We start from the raw sequence: 22,106 nt of genomic DNA on the forward strand, positions 1-22,106 counted from the left end.
ATGGGAGAGTCATTGCTACTAAGACTCCTTCTTCCTCTGGGCCTCGACTGCTGGTGTAATACGGGGGTAATTGTTTCTGATGGTAGAGTTTTGGTGCTCCTTCGGTCATTGCTTGAGTCATGAATTCGAACCTTTTTTGGTGGATCTTGCTGGTTGTTTGTCAGATGTAAATGATCTTCTTTCCTTTTTAGGGATGGAGCTGAAGTGGACTCCAGATATGACTCTTCAATGGTATACGTACTCCCATCTGATCTTCTACTTAAGGAGCGTTGTCTTACAGTTGGTAATGTGATGGTTTTAGCAGATCCCCCTTCCTTTATTTTTAGATAGACGTGTTTGATGTTTTCTTTCATTTTTTTAATAGGTGGGTTTCCTTTTTTTTAGTTTTCATTGTTTTCTATTCTCCCTGAATTCCGTCCTACTTTGTCTACGATCTTTGTAGCTCTTTGTAACTCTTTCTGCGAACAGACTGTAGTCGATGTATCAGAGCACGCTTTTATCTGATTGAATATGCCAAATGTGAAGTTCGAAAATGATTCCTTCCCTTTTTTTGTTTGTTCTTTTTGTTTTAAAGATTGTTTTTTCGTTGAACAAGAAAAGGGCTTTACAAGACTCAAGGTCTTTGTTTTTATGGCAGGTTCCTTCGTCTTAGGGTCCTGTTTTTCCTCATCCGCCTCAATTAAGGCAATAATCTCCATCATTGGATCCATGTCATCATGTAACAAGGAATCTGATGAAGTGTAGACTTGGGGAGCTTTCTTAGACCTAGGGTTTCGAATAGGAACCTTTGTGTCATCAGTAGCTTCTTCCTTACCCGTAAGAACGGAGGCCCTCAACATTTCCAACTGGTCCATCATTTTCCTATTCACCTGTTCCAAATCAAGTTGGATCAACTGTCGAAGGGAATTGTGTGAGGTCTGCCTGTTCCCTTCCCCCGCCATTAAGAACCCTTCCAAGTTGGTTAATTTCAGATTCATTGATGCCATCAAAGACCCTTGATCTCTCAATGTGTCATTTAATGACTCATAAAGTTTACAAAATGGCGTGAGGGCAATCGTTATAGTTGACATGATGGACATCAGGTCGGGCTTTTTCTGTGGTGAGTCCTTTGTAACTGAGAGGTGGAATTCACTTAGATGTCTTGTTGGAATGGATGAGACTGATTGAGAGTTTTGAGAGTAATTTGGAGTCGACACTGTCGTGGTAGCAGACTTTCTCGATATGTCTGGTGATCTCGGACTGTCGGCTTGGATGGCCACAGATGTATTTCTTGTGTCAGTCGACAAATCGTTCTGTTGGGGATTTTCAAGCTCATAGGGTTTTTGAGTTTTGGCGTTCATCTTCGCATATATGTGCGCTTAGTCCAATCAGGATTTGTATCCCGGGCCCCCACCGCATGAGTCTGTGCTGATCCTGGAATCTGTGGGGAGCCCTTAGGGGAGGTGTTTTGATGTGTTGTAACTGACGTTGAAACAGTTTTGTTGACTGGTGTTGATGGAACCCTGAAATGCCATCTAAGCAGTGAATTAAATGATTCTGTAGAGCCATTAATGATGTTGGGGAGTTGAGTTTTCATAGATGCTTCTTCGTTTATCCGACTACCATTCTCCGTCGATAGGGCACTCTCCAACAACTCTCTATCTGAAATTTCCACCAAGGTAAAATCTTGTTGGTTTCCACGTTTTAAAAAAAAACCTTTCCACTGCCTCTGACTTGTCTAAGTATTGCGGCCGGGATTTAGGGCCTGTTTTTTTCTTGTTAGTGTTTAAAAGTTTGCTTCTTCCTGCCACCGGCCTCATTGCCCTGCCCCCCGTGAAGCAACTCCCTTTTATGAAGGATATGGGTCTCTTCTTCAAAATTTGAGCTTTAGATGCATGCTGGACTAAGGGAGTTTCCTGAGGCAACGTTGAGGGCATATCAGATCTAGTAGAAATAGGCAGTAGCGAGTCATTCTTTTCCTTATTTACTGGTGTAATAAGCATGTTTCCATGTAACTTTTCATACATGAATTTTCCCTGATCTGGTTTACTGGGGGAGTGTAGTTGTCGACTTTCCTCTATCAGTTTCTCCTGATGAGCGTCCTTCCACAGAGGGCTGGAGACACTGGGAACCGCGGCCCGAGCGGCCGCGAGAGAAGAGGAAGCAGAGCCCAAGTTTTCTCCTTTCCCTCTCAGCTCCTGCAACCCTTCCTCAGCGAAGGCTGGGGGCGTGATCACAGGCGAGGCAGAAACGCCGCCGCCCGCGCTGGAGCTGCAGAGGACTGAGATTGCTTCAGTCCCAGGAGTCAAATACTCACCACCCTTCTCCAAGTCACGAGGCCTGTCACAGATCCCCTGCAGCCCCGGCGCCGAATCCTGTTGTAAGTCCGCGCCCCCTACCCCAGGCACACCGATCCCACTTCCCTGCCCCACGCATATCTCCGCATGGGCTGGGGGGACCTCAAGCCGCAACGGGCAAGCGGGCGCTGGCTCCTCCCTATGCACCAGAGCCCTCACGTCCAAGCCCGCACCAAACGGATGCTGCGCTTCCACAAGAGCCGCCACTGGGGAGCTGCCCAGGCCGATGGCTTCCTCCGAGACCGTGACCCCGACAACCACGGCCCTGGCCGCAGAGAGCTTCGCCGCCCTCATCTTCAGGTGGGTGCTGCTTGGCTTGGGTCTTTCCTTAGGGGGGAGCAGAGTACGGTGCACTGCCTCTGGCGTTGGCCTGCTATACGCTGCAATGCTAGGTTTTGAGAGAGTTACCTGGTTACGTTGCTGAGTGCAAAAAGAGGGATATGAGGGAAGGGGGCTTATTGTCTTTTCTTTGAGCTGCATTGCCCCCCTTTGCACTTCTTGGAGCTCCACCAATGGATATAGGCTGTCCTGCATACCTTCCCTCGTCTCCAGTTGAGCAAAAGAATCCCTTTTATTCCTGATTAAAAAGATTGTAGTACTCCTCAATGCAATTGGTAAAGTTGAATTCTTCAGAGCTGGTGAAGATAATAGCAAAGAGTCACCAGGGGCGGATGACGAAGCCATACTCTCCTGAGCAATGGGCCCTTGAACTTTACCTTGTAGAACCGGGCTTGGTGTTAAAAGTAATGTTTGCTTTGAAGCAGGATTCTGTGCCAGTTCCTCCTGCTCGGAGTTAAAAGGGCAACCCCTGCCTTTACTAGACACCATTTTCCGTTAACTTGAGTGCACCGTTTAGGGAAAAGAATTTCGCAGGGCACAAGGGTAGGGTTGGTGCTAGACCTACCTGGCTTGCCACAGTCTGCCAATGTCTGCAAACACTCTGCGACTGCACTCTGCTGCCGGCTCCACGGCCGCCTAGGGGTTTTAAGAGGTACCTGGAACCACCTCTTTGATGAAGCAGAAAGACAGACTCTCCAAAGCTCTCCCAGCGTGTTCTGCCAATGTCTGCAAACACTCTGCGACTGCACTCTGCGACTGCACTCTACGGCCCGCTCCGCCGCCGCCTAGGGGTTTTAAGAGGTAACTGGAACCACCTCTTTGATGAAGCAGAAAGACAGACTCTCCAAAGCTCTCCCAGGGTGGTCTGCCAATGTCTGCAAACACTCTGCGACTGCACTCCGTAAAGTATATTAGGGTGGCATTGAATTATCCTGCCTAAACATTTAAAAGTAAATGGCAGGCAGGCTTGACTGCAGCACAGCATCCAAACTGAGGGTAACACAGAAGAAGCAAAGGTGGATCTCGCAGTTCAACGGTGAAACAATAACTGAGCAAGCAGCAAAGTAGTTTACTGCTTGCTCAGTTATATGGAGCAGGGGCTCTAAAGAGCTACAGCAATTATTATGTCAAATAATCAGGTATGATTATATTATTATAATTATAATTATGAAGTGTATTGAGTGCGGACCTGGCTCCGGGAAGTAACGGAGAACTTTAGACGCCACAGAGAACGGGTAAGAACAAGGTGCGGGAAGCAGAGCTACCAGTGAGCGGGAAGTGAACAACGGGGAAGGGGGAGGGCGGGCACATTGACAACAAGGGCTGTACAAGAAACCCTGGGGGAGCAGTTCTACTAGTGTCTGGTTCGATGAGGAGTACCAGGTGTGTAGACCTATATGTGGACCCTTTTCTTCGATTTCTTGGGCCTCACCCACTTTGGGTGGCGTGTCTGCAGTCAGAGGACTGCAGACCAAATTCACCCAGCATACGGAGCAACCACGGTGCAGGCCTTCCAGCATGGATGTCTTTATCGACCCTCCTCACCAGCCGAGAGCACTTCCTGGTGGTGCAAGCACCTGATTGGTTGGCCCACCATCATAGCTAGCAGAATCCGGGACCTGACAGGCAAACGCTGCTCCCCTCAAAGGGCCATCTCTAAGGGTAAGGTATTGCCCTGTATTGGCCTGTCCGGGTCCTGGGGGTCCCTGAAAATAGTGCAGACTTTCTGGATCCTTGAGCGCTTCTTAAACTGGCCGCCTGGTGTATCCCATATCAGTATGCCCCAGTAAGCATACCCCATTCATGCCTCTCCTCCTGACTACCTACCAACTCCCAATTCCCTGGCCAATAGCATAACTAAAGGTGTCCCACACATACTTACCTGGGCCACTCACTTCAGCACGTTTCCCCACCTGTGGAATTTACAATGCTGTACTCTTTCTAGTACTCTTGGAAACTCGAATATTGCAATGGATGTACCACTTTTCTGGCCACAGCTATGCCCGCGCCAATGCCACCTATGTGCTGTATTGACCAATTTGCTGTTTCGCTCGCCACAAGTGCTAGCCCCTGCATTTGGATTAGCTTTGTCAGCACGTTATTACTTCGCTGATATCACTGTATCTATTTTTGCTTCATTTGCCCTAATATCCTGCACTGCTACTGGAATGTTACCTAGGCCAATTTTACCTGACTTGAATCCACAGCCCTCAGCCACTCGCCATATCTATCTCGTCCAATGATACCTGTACATTTGATGTAGCCCCGCGCACCAGGAGGTGAGGCTTTCCCAATCTGTGTATCTTTACTATGTTGCATCTTACCTACTTGCACCTGTACATTTGATGTGCCCCCCCCTGCACCATTAGGTGAGTTTTTCCCAATGTGTGCATCTTTACTGTATCACATCTTACCTACTTGTATCTGTACATTTGATGTAGTACCCGGCACCATGAGGTGAGGCATTCCCAATCTGTACATCTTTACTGTATCGCATCTTACTTAGCAGTACCTATTCATTTGATGTAGCTCCTGCACCATGAGGTGAAGCTTTCCCAATCTGTGCATTTCTACTATGTGGCTTCTTACCTACCCATACCTGTACATTTGATGTAGCCCTGGCACCATGAGGTAAGGCTTTCCCAATCTGTGTATCTTTACTATGTTGCATCGTACCCACTTGTACCTGTACATTTGATGTAGCCCCCCGCACCAAGAGGTGAGGCTTTCCCAATCTGTGTATCTTTACTATGTTGCATCATACCCACTTGTACCTGTAGATTTGATGTAGCCCCCCGCACCATGAGGTGAGGCATTCCCAATCTGTGCATCTTTACTATGTTGCATCTTACCTACCTGTACCTGTACTCTCATTGTAATCTGCCACTCCATGAGGGTGGGGTCGCTAGTTTGTACATACCCACTGCCTCTATGTGTAACCATTGTCATGAGTCCTCTTGCAATACTCTCTTACTATAGGGCCTAGGCACCACTGGGCTTTGTGCGCTAAATTAAATGCAATCCATAAATAAATAAATAAATAAATAAGGTGCTAGGAAGGAGACTTTCCTTGCAGAGGGGGGTCTTGAACTCCTTCTTGCTGAAATGCAGAGTGAGGGGGTGAGTCTGGTGATGACAGGGAGAAAGAATATATTAATAGCATTCAAATAATGATATAATAATTCTTTTACATGATGCATGTTTAAACAAAATTAGAATTTTTGCAATGTTGTAAAACCTTCAAGTTACTATCAGCCAACTCAATTCCTACTCATTCTGTTAATCTCAAAAGCGTGAAAGGCTGTTCTATCACTCCCGAATTGGAAATTGCAATCTTTAAATTAGACACACATCTCTCTAATGAGAACCTGTTAAGGTATCTGCTAAACAAGGTCAGCTGGAATAATCAAACAATGAGGCTGCTTCTGGCACCACACGCTGTGCTCCTGAACAGCATGGGCCACACAAAACATGGGACACGCACTACCCATTGAACCTTCAGGTCAGACCCGGGGTTTACCCTTGCAGTCAGCATGACACAGAAGGCTCTTCAGGCCCCAGAATCTTCTGTTTTGGACATTTTGCACCTTAGATCCAACCTTTTTCTGAAGTTGGATATCTCTGTAGTGCCCAATATAAAGCTACTCTCATGTGTTACATCAGAAGATACTCTGCAGCTTCAAGGCAAAATGCTGAGGGCTGTGCCAAAGTTCCTAAATAATGCATGGCTACATAAATACAAATAAATTATGTACATATTTTATCCGGAGCCTGAGGCTGAGGTAGTATGTCAGGGGGTCTTTCAATGCCTAATGAATACTTTCTATTTGACCTGGCAAAAGAACAAAGCAGTAGACAGGGTTACTGTAGCAGTCACCCACCTAGTGATAGCGTTGGCTCCTCAGGGCACACCTGTCTTACTGGGGAATGATTTACTTCAAAGGCATTTTCCTTTAATAGATTATGTGAACTAGGTCCTCTGGACCCAAACTCTCTGCCCGATCAAATTAAAAAGAATGATGTTGGGATAACAGTACTTTTCAATTGCTTGACAGCCATCCGGAAAAGTGGAAATTAATTTTCAAAATATTCAAATGTGTGACGTCACTATCATATTTTTGAAGAAACAAGATGATTGCATAGCGACTTCAAAGGTACCTTTAAAAATAAATATTGCATCAGACAATAAGTGGTTCCCCAATCTGAAATGAAAAACAGTGAAGTTTTATTGGCGGCGGACCTCAAGCGAGGATCTATCTCAACTGCTGGCTAGCCCAGGAGATATAATAAGAGGTCTACCAATGATGCAAACGAAAGGGTGAGCTCATATTCTTTACTATTCAAATTATTGAAGTAAGTATCCAATTGTCTGCAAGGTTTGTTTGACCCAAGAAAGAAGCATTATCAGACAAAAATTGCTAAAAAAAATAACAGAAAGATGAGAAGATTCCCACATTTAATCTAATAGATACATGCAAATCAGGTCTTGATGTGATGGATTCAAAACACCTGATCACTACCAGGTGTATGGTAAAGATTAAATTTGAAACCAAATCAATAAATCATAATTACTGGGTCCTAAGAAATGTGTTTTCTGATTTTTATATTGGTAATGACATATAACAACAATTAAAAATTAATCTGGATTTCATCAACAACAAAGTCTGGACCAGAATCGGGTTAAGTCCGTTGGATTTGCTGCTGAAGTTCAAATCAAAGAACTTGCATCACCTCCAGGCTGGCTTCCAGTGCAACATTAGCATAAAAGATCAAGTCCTAATGCTTTATTTGATCCTGGAGAAATATGTAGAATTGCGTTCCATGAATGTCTGCACAGTCTTTGTTGATTGAAAGACTGTATTTAACAGCGAACCTACAATAAGTTTATGGAATGCACTGATTAAGCTTGGAATGCCATGTATGATACTAATACTGATTAAACCACTCTACAACAAAAATGGTGCTGTAATCAGGTACGTGCCAGATAGCCAAACCACCCCGAGAATCACAATTGATGCTGGAGTCAGGCAGGGCTGTGTCTTTGCTTCAAGCCCGTTTTGCCTCCTGATCAACGAGGTTACTGATTTGCTTGTGGCTGAGCATACTGATGCCCCATCGCTGGCGACAAGCGTATTCCAATCCTTTTATTTGCTGATTATGTGTTGGGAAGGGGCAGCCACATCCCCCCCTATTGGCTCTTAAAAGTAAGGCGAGATGCGTTTGAGGCACTGTAATGAACCAGTGGGGATGGGGGTCAGGAAAAGGGATGCTTTCCCATCCAGCAGGACCACATGCTAACATCATCAAATGTAGAGTATTCCTATGGGGTGGCCCAAGGTGCAGGCGGCATCGCTATTTTGCGTAGATATTAATATTCCTAGGTAGAAGAAAAGGCTTGAGCAGTAAGCACGATGAAGGCTGCATGCACTAGGCCCAAATCCATGAGGTAATGGAAATCTCCAGTCATGCCCGAGCTCCCATGAGGACAGTTTGCACCCCCACTTGCCACACTGTTTGTCCATTGTTCATGAAAGTATTACAAAGATGTGTCTTTCACCCAATAGGAATGTGCCCTACGAGGCCGCTATCCGGCTGTGATCCGAGGCCAGCACCCGGTGTGCATTTTATCTCACATTGGCCAAAGCATGACCCGGCCCATTCGTGAGTGCCCACAATACATATAACTGACTAAACCCTAAGATCCCAGAATTCCAACACACTACGTGCCCTTTGACCATCAACCCCAAATTAACAAGTCCTGAAATGTTCAAAGAGGATGGACAGCATGTATCATTGCAGCGACAATCGTGTGATTTGTATTGCGAGGTGCTGGGAAGGATACATAATATTTCAAAACGAGGGTGGAGCCGGATGGCGCGAAGGGAGTGAGTTAAATGTGCGGGTGAAGGTTAGAGTGCCCAGGAATCTCCTTTGTGTTTGTTTTGAAGCCTGCTAAGAGCATGGTATTAGTGATAAACAAGCTATATAGTAGGACTATAAATCATTTGTTGTCTGTCCTTCGATGTGAGAAGAAGATGAGCCCCGGAGCACCCATGTGATGGAAGACGGATGGACTGGGCTGGGACCAATAAACTGCCATCTCATGTGGATAAAGGAAGCACGTGTATAGGGTCCATCCAATCAGCCGCATGGGTTGTCATCATATGTATTTAATCATTTATGGCAATGTTTTTCTTTAAATGTTTCTGTTTGTATCTCTTTTTGGCAGAACAGTCTTGGCAGCAGAGTTCTTTGCTGTTGCTCTCATCTGTGCATGTTATTAAACTTGTTATCCCCTCCCTACCTGGTTGTATTCTCTATGGTGTGAGTGTTTAGGGGCTTACTTTCAATTGGTGACCCTGACATGAACCCAGTGCCGCCATACGTGCAGAGGCTTCCAGGCCACCTCTCCAGAAGGAGCTGCACCCACCTACAGCGACCAACCCCAAAAGAAACACGTGTTCCGAGTGATCTAGAAAGACTCATTTTCCGGAAAGTCCTCTCTAAGCTAAAAGCGATGACTGCAGACTCTCAAAGCGGGTAAAAACCACAGAACAGGTTATCATGCCATAATCTTTCTAGAGACGGGTGCCTGCTACCTTCTTTGTATTTTTTCAGGGAACTTGGGGTTGATCACCCTAAGTTACCTAGGGGAACGCAGACATTGACCCCTTGTTCACTGTGCTCAGAGAGGCACAGCTCCACCTCACGGATGAGGGCCAACAAGGCTGAAACACGTGTCTGGGGTCGCTGTTGGTACTCTTGTTCAAAGGAGGTTTGCCTGGCATTTCGGTGCTGGACTGCCCTTGTGGGCGATATAAAGACTGATATGAATGGATATTCCTTGTTTGTGATAAGTGCAGTGAGGAGCAAAAAGCAATGGCTTTGGACTTTCAAAGTGGGAAAAAAACACAGAACCAGTTATCATGCCATGTTCTTTCTAGAGAGGCAAGCCTGTACCTTTAATGTATTTGATGCAGTTTACCATCGGGGACGATGCAGACCTAGCAGAATTGTTTCTCAAAATGCAAGCGAAATGGCGAACTCAGACTGGGGGGCTGTGGGACCAATCAATACTGTTCTTCTATTTTATCGTAAAGCAGGCTTTTCCTGAGGAAGTGCAGAAGGCACTGTATAAGATTGTGAGTATTGAGTCAACGGGGTGGCCAGAAATACAGAGCATATTACTGCATCATTGCCAGAGGATTAGTGAGCGGGAGAGGGAGACAGTACAAAGGCATCAGGGGGATGAAGCAAAGTTGGTAGAGAAGAAATTGGCAAAGGTGGCAGTTCAGGTGCCCTTGCCAACGCCAGTACAGGTGGAGGGAACATATTGCGCAGGAAGTTGTGAGTGCTACAGTTGCAGCGCTTTGGACGGAACAAGGACAAGGGCGATGTGGAGTGGGGCAACAGTACCCCAGCCCACAGTGGCAGCAAGGAGGTTTTCAGCAAGGAAGAGGGGAGAAAGAAGAGGAGGGTTTGGTTCCAAGAGACATGGGTTCGGACAGTCTCTTTTTTTTAAAACCTTTTTTTGTTCGTTTTCCAACATATAACCATATAGCGCAATAAACCATTGTGCAAAATAACTTACATCGACACTTTCATGTTTAATTTTTCTCCCTTCCCAACCTGTAACTCCCACTTCTCCTGGCCTACATCCCACCTCGCTCTTCCACTTCCCACCCCTCAAAGCATTGTCCGCCATTATTCCTCCCCTACAGGACTATTACTCCGCAGACTATCCTGGTCTGATATAGATAATGCAGTTACTAATTGTCTCCAGGCGATCAGTGTTTCAGCTCCTGCTTCCCCATCCCCACCCATCATCTCTTGCCAGACCCTTGTTTCCGCATTCGCCCATTTCTTTAGATCTTGCCACCAGACAAGTGCTGACGGTCTCATGCTTGCTTTCCAGCTCATTACGTTTCTGCGTTTGGATGATCTATACACTAGGTCTTTGAGTTTGCTTACATGTTGAGCTCTATGAGGCCTAGGGAACCCCCCCAAAAGGCATGCCTAGGGGGTGCTCACATCTAAGTTAATCTCTGCTTCTGCCATGATTTGGGCCACCTCCCCCCAAAATACACCTACTTGGGGCATGACCAAAACATATGTACCATTCCTCCATCCACTTCCCCACATTTTGGACATGTCTGTAAACGTGCGTGGTTGAATTTAGCTATTTTCCTAGGGGTCATGTATGCTCTGTGGGTTACATACAACTGAATTTGTTGCAATTGTGCATTTCTCGATACTTATTTATGGTATACTCACGCTCTGATCCACAGCCCATCTTCCATTGATTCACCCACATCCTCCTCCCAGTTTAATCTCGTTTGGACAATCTCTTTTCCTATCTTAGACATCAGCAACTCATGTGTATGGGAGACCTCATTGCCTCCTTCGGACAAATCAGGCCACTTGCCCTTTATAATCCTCACTAGCCGAGAATATTTGATATGCTGTCCCTGATGTAATCCTGTGTCCTCCACCATTCTATAGAACTCCTTGGGCCTCCTGTCTAACCATACATCTACCACCTTCGCTATGCCCACCGGTTCCCACTTCCTTCTGATGTTCAGCCTAATTTGTTCATCTACGCCTTCTAGCACCACCAGCGGTATCTGTGAGGAACAAGGGGTCAGATTATTTATCAATTGGCAAGCTCTACGCCATGTTTTCCCTCCCAGACCCAGCAATCTGCCCTCTTGAAATCTTCATTGTTTCGGTAACCATATTCTTTTGTTCAAGAAATAAGGGGTGCTCTCAGCACTCAACAGCTTAGACTCAAGTGTTTGTTCTTACGATAGCCACCTCGCTACATATTGGACCTGTCTAGCAAGATAGTATACTTCAAAGTTTGGCAATCTAATGCCTCCTTGTTCATATGAATTTTGTAGCTTCCACAATGCTATTCTAGTCCTTGAATTATGCAGATGAATCCCCTAAATATGCTCTGTAGTTTCACGAAGAATCGTTTGGGTATTGCGTGTGGGATGTTTGCAAAATAATGTAATGGCCTCAGCTGCATCACCATCTTTAGTAATGCTGCTCTCCACATCATGGACAATGGTAGCTTCGCCCAAAATGCCCTACTTTTTTCTATTTTATATACTGCCTTTTCATTATTCTGTCTGTGTTCTTCTTCGGGATTGTGATATACATCTATACCCAGATTTCAAACTTCATGGTTTCCCATATTACTGGTAGTACCAGCGGTTTGTGTTTAGGCGTTCCTACATACCTCCCCAGGGGGAAAATACTTGACTTTTGTGGTTTAACTCTCATACCTGATGACCTCGCGTATCGCGCAATTACCTCCAAAATGTAGGTTCTCTTCTGGGTATTGCAGGTACAATGGCATATCATCTGTATACAGTGATATCAAGTGTTTCCCTTCTTTGGTGCTGATTCCAACTTCCCCATATTGCTGCCTCAGATACGCCGCTAAGGGTTCCAACGCTAGGATAAAAAGCATCAGGGACCACCGGCATCCCTGTCTGGTGCCCTTACTTAGCTGCCATTGTTCTGAAATACTAGAGGCTGTTTTGCCACATGCTACCGGCTCACTGTACAATAATCGCACCCAACCCAGGGTTCGGACAGTCTCCGTGTTGGAATTGTTTAAGGTGGGGCCATTTTGCATGGGGGTGCGGAAGCAGTTCCGCAGTGGGATATCATTATGGGCAGCAACAGCAAGGCCAAGAGCCCCAAGGACTTCAAGGATTAGGGTACCAGAAACAGGGCCAAGGGTACCAGAACCAGGATTATCCTCGCTGGCAATACCAAACTTATAATCAACTGCCCCAAGTATCGGATACACAAGTGCGATACCCTCTGCAGCAACAGCAAGGTGCTGTCACCCCAGTAATCAGGATGCTAAGTGGGGCAGCTGCTCCCTTTGGCGGAGCAACAGTAGTGGGAGGTAGACCCTTCTCATTCTCGGGAAGAAGCACGTATCCCGATTAGGACAGCCCAAAGAGAACACTTGTGTGTCCGGTACTGTCGACAACTATCCCACCCTGAAGAGGAACCATTGGTGTGGAAGAGATAGGAAACAAGCAATCCATATTTTTAGTAGATTCTGGTGCAACTAAATCATGTATTATGGAAGACAATGGTCCACTTTCCGGAAAATATCTTGACGCGCAGGGGTTCTCTGGGGCTATTTCCAAGATTTCATACACTGAGGAGTTGGACGTGAAGGTGGGAGGGAAGGTAGTACAGGTATATTCCGAGAGTTCTCCTGTCAACTGACTGGGTAGGGACCTGCTCAGTAAGTAAAAAATGACTTTATCCTTTACAGATCATGGAGTAGTATGTTATAAGCGTGGGATGTACGCTGTGAGGGTGATGTCGATAATCCACACGATGGCAAGGGAGGTGGTGGTCTGCGAGATTCTCCTAGACCCAGACATGTTTATTTATGGTATCACAGTGCTTGTGAAGGTGGTGCCCCAGATTGCCAAGCAGTTCTGGCAAGTACCCACTGATTTAATTGTTCATCCAGCTGGGACACCCAAGGTGGTAGCAGGAACAATATTATCGCTGGATCTGCAGGGTTTGGTAGCGTCAGAGAGAAGGATTGTCCTATTAGGAATAGATAGGGACGGGTGTGAGTGGCACACAGTGCTCTGTGTAGACCCAACAGTGCAGCTAAAGGAGGTGTCCGATGATGAATTGTTTGTGAATAACAACAAAGAGAGGGAAATAATACTGGAACTGTGCATCCCTTGTGACAAACGTACAGGACCGAAGAGTGCATTGTCGCTTAACGGCAGTAGTAACTTCATCTTCCTTTTTCAAAGAAGATTTGCGGTGTGTGCCCCCGCAGTTGTGGACTACAAATCCACATGATGTATGGTTGTTGAAGGATTTAACACCTGTGCATATAATCCTAAAACCAGGTGAGGAGCTGCCCAGGGTAAAACAATATCCACTGTCAAGAGAGGCAGAGGAATGCATTAGAAAGACCATACAGGTTCTACTGGATCATGGGATTATTGTGGCATCTACGTCCCCATGCAATACGGCGATGTACCTGGTTAAAAAATCAACATGGGGCAATTGGAGAATGATCCAAGACTTACGCCCCCTAAATGATGTGGTACAGAAAGAGTTTCCAGTGGTTCCAAATACTGCTATTATTTTATGCAGCAAGGAGGCGACATATATCACTGTGGTAGACTTGAAAAATGTTTTTTTTTCTCGATTCCACTCCATCCAGAGTCGAGGTACCTTATGGCATTCATGCAGGGTCAAATGAGGTTTGAACATCATAGATTACCTCAAGTGTACTGTGAGAGGCTGAGCATTTTTAACAGAGTACTGCATGCTGATTTAGGGACTATTCTGGTGCCCAGCCCGATTATGTAGTACAAGGACAATCTGCTGGTGTGTAGTGACAATGAACAGTTTTATCGAAGAGACTCGATTGTACTGCTACAATTACTGACTTGTAAGGGGTACAAGGTTGATAAGGCCAAATTGCAATATTACGAGCAGGAAGTAATTTATTTGGGGCAGTTTATATAAGTGAATGGGAAGAGGATACTACCTGATAGGGCATCATCACTACGTGCCACCCCCTGACCCACCACAGTTAAGGAGATGCAGATGTTCCTGGGCCTGTGCAATTACTGCAGGGTCGGGATCTTCGATTACACAGAATACACCAGGCCACTTTTGAAAGCTCTAAGGGAAGCACAGAAAAGAAAGGACCACAGGTTATTGTGGACGGCAGAAATGATTAGACAATTTGACGATTTAAAAGAAGTCAACAGTTCGGCACCCACAATGGCCACCCCAGACTATACACAGGAATTCTATTTGTTTTCACATTCTGATGATCAACTTATGACAGCAGTGTTGACACAGAAGAGGACTATGGGCCAAAAGCCATTGGCCTATTATAGTGGAACTCTGGATGCAGGGCAGTTTGCATGAGAACAAGCATTAGCAGCCACTGCATTTGCTAAACAGAAAAGCTCTACAAATTTACTGGGGTGTTCAGTAACAATGTATGTCGAACATTCTTTATTTGCCATTCTGGAACAATCAAAGTCCACCCTGACTATGCAAAGGTCATCTGCATACGAAATTATGATTTTCGAAACCCCACATTCACGTGGTTAGGTGTAAGATGGTGAATCCTTCCACCTTTTTCGCAGACATGCTTATGGCAGAGGACTTGACGACACACAACTGTGACACATATGAGCGGGAGGAGGGTGACACTCCCAAAGCAAGGGATTGTGCATTGACAGAGGGTGTGGTACTTTTCATTGATGGGTCATCCACAATTGATCAGGAGGATGGACAGAGACGGACAGGGGCATCAGTGGTACGACTTGAGCGAGGGGATTACAAGAAGGTGGTCATGAAAAGGTTGCCAGACTATTCTGCCTGAGCGGCAGAACTTGTGGTGCTCATCAAAGTGCTCAGAGCATTGCAAGGGCATCAGGTTATGATATATTCTGACTCGACTTATGTTCCAACAATGGTACACTCCGGTCTCTCCCGTTGGAAGAGAAGGGGGTTTCGGAGGGCAGACGGGTCCCCAGTGCAGCACACTTCGCTATTAGAGATGCTGATTGGAGTGTTATCACAGCCATCTGCTGTGGCGGTCGTCAAGTGTGCCACCCACACTCATGGGACAGATGAAATCTCAATAGGGAACGCAGCCGCTGATGTGGCAGCCAAAATGGCAGCATACCAGCCAGACCAAGCATCAACTGAGTATGTTGTAGCTGCCCCACTGACAAATGAGCATCATGTGCCTTATACTGAATTGCCCATTTCCCAGATTATTGAGCTACAAGGAAGAGTGCCCGAGTGGCAAAATGAGTTGTGGCCACAGAGAGGATGTAAGCAGTCTCCGACAGATCAGTTATGGAGACAGGAGCGCTCAGGAAAGACCATGATGCTCCAGAATTGCTAGCAGTAGCATATGAAAAATTGCATTACCAGTCACATAGTGTGAAATAACACATAGCCGCAAACATACAGGAGGGCTGGTTCACACCAAATATGCAGGAGAGTATCACTGGTATGGTTGTCTGCTGCACCACATGTCAAAGGTTTAGCAAAGGTATGACACTACAGACATTTCGGGGGACTTTGCTCTGCCCTATTGGGCCATTCCTGGGATTGTATAAAGACTATGCCAATATGGGGGAGTGTTGCAATGGATCAAGGTACCTCACTGTGTGGTCTTTCCCTTTTCGAGGTGGGTGGAAGCAGGGTCATGTGTGCCTTCGGATGTCAAATGTGCTGCAAGGTTTCTAGTGCTGGAAGTTTTCCCGCGCTGGGGTGTGTGTGAGATTTTGAGAACAGATAATGGCACACATTTCTTCAATATATCATTCCAACATTTTACAGCACTATTTGGTATCAAGCATCGGATGTGTTTGATTGACCACCCACAGGCCAATAGCATTGTAGAGAGAATAAATGTCCTCCTGAAGAGCAAATTATCCAAATTGCGCACCACATTGATGAAAAACTGGGTGTTTTGTCGGCCCCTGACCCTCTCCAGGCTACCCACACAGCCAAGTAAAGACCACCATCTGTTGCCTCAGGAGGTGGTCACTGGTCGGCACATGTATACCACTGTGTCCCCTGTGAGAAGGGTTTCTGATGCACATAGGACTGCAGCGGTGTTAGAAGAGGAATTCAGGAAATATTTCACTATACTAACTCAGGCCATTAAATGTGTCCCCCGACAGGTTACACCTCCCAGCACCACGACTATAGAGTCGTCTGATGCTGCACAGACAACAGGGACAGATCCTGAGCACATAATGACTAGAGCAGTGCTGTCGAAGGACTACATCTACGTATGCAACTTTGTGCACTGTTACAACAATCCTCGGTTTCAAGGACAGTAGAAGGTGGTGTTTTGTACCCCCTCGTGGTTAAAATCAAGGAATTACACTACTGGTTCCACCTCTCAGATGTTCGTAGGGCAACTCCAAAGAGCAAAGTGGTGCATCAGTTGTCTTGAGAACAGGGGTAACAGTACCTGTACTCCAAGCACCTTACTGGCCTGTCCAGAGGTGACACTGGTATAGTGGCATCTCCGAGTGGCAGGCTAAGGTTCAGCCACTAGCTCCACACTTTTCTTTTTCTGAGAGGGCTTTTTCTGATTCCTCTCTCTCATCCTCTTTATTCCCCTCTCTATCACCCTATTTCTTCCTCTCTTTCTATCACTCTCTTCCTTTCTCTCTCATTTCTGTCTCTCTCTCTTGTCCCCTCCCGTTTTCTTTTTGTTTTCTTTTGTATGGTGCACGTCTTGTACGTCTCCCCCTTTTTTTGTTGTCTTTTGTGTCTGTGTTTCTATTTCAGGAGAGAAGGAGATGGATGGAATTACTGTACATAGCTTGTTAAGTAGGGACCCAGGGCGTGGAGACACGAATGAGAGACTGTGGACATATGTATTTATTATTGTGGATCAGCTATTGCTTGATGATTATGTATAATATTGCTGATACTTCTGGGAGTGTATTGGGGAAGGGTATTATAGAGGAAGGTCCTATAAATGGGGGGAATGTGGAAATAGGATTGTATATTATCCAAATGGAACAATACATATACGTGTTAATAACACAAGTGGAGTTACATAAATTAGTACTAATCTGAATAAGAATAAGAATAATGGTAACAGATTCAATGGCCCTCATTACGAGGTTGGCAGAATGGGTTTACCTGCACCGGTAATGGTGCCGGTGCCGGTAAACCCATTCCGCCCTATTATGAGGTCTCCTCGCGGGACCCGCAATGGGCACCTGGTAAAACCAGGCGTCCTTACCGGGTCCCGTGAGGAGACCAGGGAGCTAATAACGGGCCCATTATGAACGGGCCAGTTGTTAGCTCATTCCCATTCCCATTAAGCCCTATGGGGGCTCGAATAGGAATGGGGATGGACCGGGTCCGGGTTCCTCGGACAAGGAATTAGCGTGTCCGCCAAGGTTGGGATGGCCCGGTAAATCCTCATTTGAGGAACCCGGGCCCGGTATGCAGTAAGGAGGAAACCATGCTGCTAAATGCGGCATGGTTACCTCCAACCTCGTAATGAGGGCCAATGACTCCAATATGCAGGTTCTGCCTGTGAAGGGAGCAGAGAACAAGTTGTTTAGGATAAGTAGGGGATTGTCTTACACTATGAAAAGGTATAATGGTATTTTTGATAGTATTACTTAAGCGGCCATCCTTGAAAATGTGCATAGAAGAATATAAGAGAAGTACAACAAAAGTATGACACATATCAAGGGTTGGGTTTTGATGTGATTAAGGATATTCATCACCCTGAATGATCTAACTCATGGTACTCTGATATGGTGGTGTGGGGAAAAATGCTGTACATGGGAGCTGTTATGTGTGTTCACTGATTCCGCACCCATCATGGGCTCCCAAGGTATTAGTGCCACAAGCAATTCCAATTATAGAGGCACAATGCCTGGTTCATCTTGTGCTATGCGGTACAAAAGGAACATTCCAGGCACAGAATGTGGAATTGCAAATGGTGACCCCAGATTTCGTAAAGTGTCCTAACGACCAAAGAAACATCAAGTGTTTGGAGTTGCCTTATCTGATTGTGAAGGGATGGACGTATGTCAATAATAACTGGCAGGACAGCAAACTATCTTGCTTGGCATAAGGATTTTTTTGTTCTATTGTGTTACCTAAATTAACAGTTTTTACAAAAAGGAGAGTCTTGTTTCTTCAGGTACTGTGTATGTTTTTCCATTTTTGTTTGTCAAATTAATTGTCTAGGGCTAGGTCCTTTAGTCTTTCATTTATTGAGCGATGGCCTCCAGGTTCAAACTATGCAAAAAGTTTACCAGCGCAGTGAATGGTCTCCGACTTAGCCCATTCATCAAGAAAGTCCACCAGTAGTCTTCGTCCAGTCTTGAAAATTTAGAATAGAGATGACCTAGGTGAGTTTCCCTGTTGCCAATGGTGCCAGGACAATGGAGAATTAAATGTTTTAGACTTTCCTTTGTGTCCTGTTTCAAACAGAAATGACAAGAATCGGTCTCAGATTTGCCTCGGATTCTCAAAACCGCGTTTGTTTTTAGAATGTTCAGTCTTGCTCTCAGGAACGTCGAACGGAAGGTCTTGTTTGGAAACTTCAATAGGTAGCTGATGGGCTTGTTTATTTTTTGGGCAAAGAGCGGAAGGTGGGCCGTGGATTTGTAGTTCCGTGCTTTCAGCGGAGTGTCGCACCAGTCAGTTTCCTTCAGTTTTTTTGCCGTCTTTGTTGGATTGCATACAAGCTCTTCCTCTGTACTTCCTGTTGCTTTTAGGAGAGTTTGATTTTTGTGTATCCAAGCTTTAAACATTTTGTTTGAACCTTTCTCGATTTCTTCTTGGATTAGTGTATAGATTTTCTCGTTAGATGATCTCACTTCCCTGAAGAACATCATGCTGTAAAGGGATACCGTGCCTTCAAGTGAGATAAGGCCAGGTTCTCTTCTTATGAGTATTATTGGCGTAGAGGTAGGCAGTCGGAGTAGTTTTTTTCAGATAAAACCTTCCAATTTAGGCCAAATTGAGTCTGGAATGTTTGGCATAGCTGCCACTCTGTAGATAAGTGCTGGGACCGCTTTCATCCTGTAAAAGTTAATTGCAGCCTTAACTGAGAAGCAATCACATTTTTTGTCCATGAACCAAAAATTCTTCCATGGGTTGCTCTTGCGTCTTGTTACTAAACATGGTGCCCAGGTATCTGAAAGTTTGCACTTCTTTGAGGCGGGCACGGTTAAGGAACCATTTCGCTGATGTTTTCCGTTTGGCCACTTTTATTAGGTGCACCACTTTGGTTTTCAGGGCATTGCTTTCCAGATCGTTAGTTATCAGGTATTCATTCAAATTGTCCAATTTTCTCTTGAGCCCTATCTTCGTTTGGTCAATTAGAATGACATCATCTGCATAAAGCAGCCTACTGATCTTTTCAGAGCCCAGAGAAGGAGGGAAAGCTTTTTCATTTCTTTTGGAATGTTGGTAATCGCCTGTATAGGCGTTGTAAAGTGCTGGTGCCAAGGGACATCCTTGCTTTACTCCGCAGCTTGTGCGGATTAGTGAGGAGAGTAGACCTGTGCCATTGAGTCAAACTCTCATAGATGTTTCGGAGTAAAGTTGTTGTATTGGATCCAGCAAAGCGGGGGGACATTTCCAGTTGGTGAGTTTTCTCCATAACTTCTCTCTTTTTACTTTATCAAACGCTTTGGACAAATCGATAAAAGCCAGGCACAGAGGGGCAGCCCCTTCCTGTACTCTGGCCTTGAGGATGTTGAGAGTAAATATGTTTGCCATGGTGCTTAAATTTTTCCTGAAGCCAGTTTGGAAGTTGTCCCACCCTTCTGAAGAAGACACTCAGGTCTTGAAGCTGTCGAGAAGGAAGGATCCATAGAGTTTTCCGATGCAATAAAGGAGTGCAATGGGGCGATAGTTGTTCGGATAGCCTCTGTCTCCTGATTTATAAATTGGGACTACGTTTGCTGTCTTCCAGGACATTGGAATGGATCTGGATGCCATGCAGGATTCAAAGATTTCCGCTACCAAGATAGACCAGCTGGCGGGGTTGGATTTTAAATCCATGTTTGACAAACCGTCAGGACCGGGTGCTTGTGATGATTTAAGTTTTTTGATATTAGATTCGATACAAGCTGGGTCGAGTTCAATGTCCCAGTGGGTACTTCGATGTTTCAGAGGTTCTGTCCCTTTCGAGGGTAGGTCGAAGAGAGATGAAAAGTGGGTAATCCAAGCTTCTTCTGGGATGCTAGATGTTAAGGCGTCTTAACTTGGTGAGCTTTTTGAAGCAATCAATGCCCAGAAAGCCTTTGCTTGCTTACCACTAAGTACTCTCAGCATTTGCTCGGAGTCGTCTTGATAGAGCTGGAGTTTGAAGCCTTTTAACCAGTTCTTGTAACAATTGATTGAAATCCGAGCTGCTTCGCTGTTAATGGTGGAAGGACAACGTCTGGCCTTTCTTTTAGCTCGTCTCATCATGAGCCTTTTTTCTCTTAGTATCAGGTTGTTGTGATGGTGGGTCTTCGCTTTGATTCGGCTGCCAATTTTTTGAACCTGGTATGGCTGTAGTAGTGGGCAATAATCCGTGAGGCTGGATAACTCTTGAGTTTCCCAGTGCTTTGGCTTGGCAGTAGTTTGTAGATAGTGTTGTGATGGCTGGACCTTTCAATCTCAAATGTGTGGAATTAGCATGAGTCTCGATGTTGGTCGTTCGGAGAGCACACAAGCTCTCATGGGCAGGTAAACGGGAAGCTTTCCATGTCATTTTCAAAAGATTGTGGTCACAATTGAGTGTTCTAATAACCTTAAAACGTGTAACCTGCATCGTGAGGTCTCTGGAGAGATAGACATGGTCTAAAGTGGCGTGTCTTCCGGCTAACTAACAGTTTGGGAGGACCGGGTGGGATGCTTTTCCCAAGAAGTGGGCGTTGTGAAGGTCAAAAGTGTCCATCAAGTTCACCCATTTCCTTCCTCTTTGTAGGGAGTTTTCTGGCATTGTAGTGATATTAGCTTTTGTTTGTAAGTTTTCAGTTCTTTTTTGCATAATCTTGACGTTTAAGTCTCCACAAATGATTATACTGTCAATTGAGTCATTTGATAGAGCGTCTTTCAGGATATTTTCAGTTTTTTGTTTGAAGTGATCGGTTGCGCATTCTTTGGGATTCCAGTACAAGTTTATCAATAGGTAAATTGTTTTCTTTTGTTGACTTGGGCCTTGTAGGCTAACGCCTCGTTGGATCAGTGTCGCCAAAATATGCGGCTCGTCCTTTATGACTTTAAGAATCTGGAGATTGGATCCGATGCACAAAGCGGTCAGTTGTCCGGCCCTTGGTTGACCTGTGGCTCCTCTCAGGGCTGAAGAAAAGATGGTTACATAGCCCTCTATCGTTGTTTTTTTTTAATCCATGTTTCTTGGAGACACCAAATATCAGATGATCCAAGATTTACATCTGAGGAGTTTATCAGGTGAGTGAAACCTCGGGGGTTCCAGGAACCCAAGGTTAGGCCGGTGGTGATTTCCAAATTTATTGACCGGTTGAAGGAGTCCTTGTTTATCTGTCTTGTGTTTGATTGCTAATATGTCTGTTTTGTGGACAGGGCTTTGGGCAGCCCAGCCCAACGGTTTAGGTCTTCATTGATACTGGTTTGGTTCTGATCACAGGTTAACTTCTCTTTTCCTTTAGTTGTAATATCTTGTTCGATAGTAATGGTCCGGTTGTTCTGAGGGCCAGGTGGAACTCTTTCCGATTCCAAGGAGCTTAATCGATGGCCCTTATTTTGTGTCGGCGGAGCAAGCCTTGGATTACACCTGTTAGAAAATGATGGGACTCGCTCATGCGAGTGTGGGGTCCCTTCGGTATGTTGATCGTTCATCTTTCTGGCTCGTGATCTTCTTTC

Source organism: Ambystoma mexicanum, chromosome 5q, assembly GCF_040938575.1.
Source record: "Ambystoma mexicanum isolate Mex_15411 chromosome 5q, UKY_AmexF1_1, whole genome shotgun sequence".
Lineage (NCBI taxonomy): Eukaryota > Metazoa > Chordata > Amphibia > Caudata > Ambystomatidae > Ambystoma > Ambystoma mexicanum.